The sequence below is a fragment of the Schistocerca americana genome, chromosome X (assembly GCF_021461395.2).
Source record: "Schistocerca americana isolate TAMUIC-IGC-003095 chromosome X, iqSchAmer2.1, whole genome shotgun sequence".
Lineage (NCBI taxonomy): Eukaryota > Metazoa > Arthropoda > Insecta > Orthoptera > Acrididae > Schistocerca > Schistocerca americana.
Window position 1 is genome coordinate 99,258,403 of NC_060130.1, and position 2,709 is coordinate 99,261,111.

At 39.5% G+C, this 2,709-nt stretch overlaps 1 non-coding gene across 1 annotated transcript; it reads right to left on the reverse strand.

Annotated features, from left to right (window-relative positions):
- Nucleotides 1-1,113: 1,113 nt before the first annotated feature.
- On the reverse strand, nt 1,114-1,187 carry Trnas-cga. Its single transcript has one exon. It is a non-coding gene; the product is annotated as a tRNA-Ser (tRNA).
- Between the last annotated feature and the right edge of the window lie 1,522 nt (nt 1,188-2,709).

Consider the following 2,709-nt stretch of genomic DNA (forward strand, 5'->3'; position numbering starts at 1 on the left):
TTAAAACTGTGTGCACCGACCGAGACTCGAACTCGGGACCTTTGCCTTTCGCGGGCAAGTGCTCTACCAACTTTTTTTTTTTTGGGAGTGAGGGTTTTTTATTTATTTATTTTATATGAAGGAAGGTAGGAGAAATAGAAACCTTTATTATTCACAAAATAAACATAGTACGTCCTGACACATGATAACTGTCCTGGAAGGAACCTCGCTGCCGTCCTACCATGCAGCATGAAATAACAACAAAATCAGTGGGGCCACCTCCGGCACCCTAAAGAAAAGTATTTATGGATATGAAAACAAAATTTGAAGTACAGCCATTTGCTAACTGTTCAAGCGTGAGTGTTTCGTAGGTCGCATACTCGCATAGTGTTCTTTGTTCTTAGTCGATCACATTACTTGGTCGGTTTCACAACGAAAGCACCGCCGCTCATCTTTGCACACCCGGCACACCCCAAGTATATGGCGGGTCCGCAAAAACCGTTATTAGGAAATTGGCATACCAATCCTTGTACTTTTGTAGCCGTAATAGTTTTGTGTGTCCATCTCGCAAGTATTGCCAGTAATCCAGGACGTTCAGCAAGTTCGTACGTGTGTCTCTATAGATGTAATGGGCCGTCATACCTGTGATCCACGCCACTGCGTTCGTCTTATGACGCGGAAAATACGTTTCCTCTGGAAAAAATACTATGTCAGAACAGACTGCTGTATAGATAGTGCGCCGCATGAACGCTATTATCTTTCTTGCGAGAGTCCAGATAGCCAATGCCTCGCCGCAGACCAGCCGATGGTCGTCCAGCTCGCCACATTGCTGGCACAAGGGCGAATCCGCTAAATGTATTGCGTACTTTTTATCATTTGTAGGGTATACCAACTGAGCTACCGAAGCACGACTCACGCCCGGTCTCACAGCTTTACTTCTGCCAGTATCTCGTCTCCTACCTTCCAAACTTTACAGAAGCTCTCCTGCAAACCTTGCAGAACTAGCACTCCTGAAAGAAAGGATACTGCGGAGATACGGCTTAGCTACAGCCTGGGGGATGTTTCCAGAATGAGATTTTCACTCTGCAGCGGAGTGTGCACTGATATGAAACTTCCTGGCAGATTAAAACTGTGTGCACCGACCGAGACTCGAACTCGGGACTTTTGCCTTTCGCGGGCAAGTGCTCTACCAACTGAGCTACCGAAGCACGACTCACGCCCCCTCTCACAGCTTTACTTCTGCCAGTATCTCGTCTCCTACCTTCCAAACTTTACAGAAGCTCTATATAATAACGTACCAAATTTCCTCCCAAGAGTTCAACCATGAACTTCCTTCTACTTTAGTGAAGGCTAAACATCATATATATACTATTTCTTTCTATAAAACATAAATAAAGAACATAGTATTGTAATTGACAGTAAAATATCCCTTTCTCAGTGTCCGTTGCTCGACGTCGGCTGCACGGGTGGTCACTGCTCCTTTGCACTTACCTTGCATAGCCTGAAAAGTCAAATGCTGTCTTCAACGTAGGTGTAATTTTGTCGTCTACTAGCTTTAGTGGAGGTGTACGAGTCGCAAAACGGCCTTAATAACTCTCCTATCTTTTGCTTCCTCAGGGTTTTCTGTCATGTGTAAGTATAATAAAGGCTGACGTAGCACTAAATTTCACTTTCGTAATTTTTTTCCATGCAAATGTATTCACATGAACGCTGTGTAAAAATATATTTCAACTTAATTCCTTAAAATATCATTCTCCTGTCTGTACACGAACTATAAATGTTTTCTTCCACACAGTGGCTTAACAAAACGTAACGAAAGGTTACTAAGTTACACTTCTGAAATAAATTAAAGCTAATGTGTTTCCAAGTTACATTCTTATTACACTTATTTCAACTGCTGTAATCATCATTATGTTCACTCTGCTTTTCCTGCATTCGTTCATTTTCAAGGGCACTGAAAATAGATTCACATTTAACGTCTTGTACTTACGTGTTCTAACTCATCACAAATTTTTTCTTTCAAACTGAAATTCTTATGTAATCTTAAAGATGTAGACTATTTACTCACTTCTCTATGTAGCACAATATTACCAAAACATTCTCACTCATTCCGTACTCACATATTTCTCTTATTCATCATTATACATTAAACGTATTCCTCATCAAACATTTATATATCACATACGTGGGGCCATTTGGCACTTCCATTCTCATAAAACTCCAATAATATCTTCCTCAAATAATCTCTTGTCTCCATCAACTACTTCACAGTAACTTACCTTCTTATATTAACCTAAATATTAACTCATTCATTCTTACATCCTCATTCATTCTGCTACATACCTATGTCATTACTGATCTCAATAGCTATTATCTCCTCTCATTAGAGTGCATTGAAATAACTAACTAGTTGTTGATTCACCTTATAATTTACAATTAACAACAAATGTAACCTGCGTAGATCTCATTCCTATATGAATATCTTTTCTCATTCAGCAAGTGTACTTACCTGGGTTTACATTCTCTTCATAATTATGTGTACAAGTGTAACTGCAGTATATAATTTCCATAAATTAACGTTTGTGTTCTTAGGCTGTATCACTTAATGTTCGTGTATTCAATACAAATATTTACAATCCCGTTTTCACGACGACTTGCTCATGTTCAAATTAGTTGTCATTATATTATATTGTTTTAGTGCACAAAGGGTTTGAAATGTCAGTGGAGATG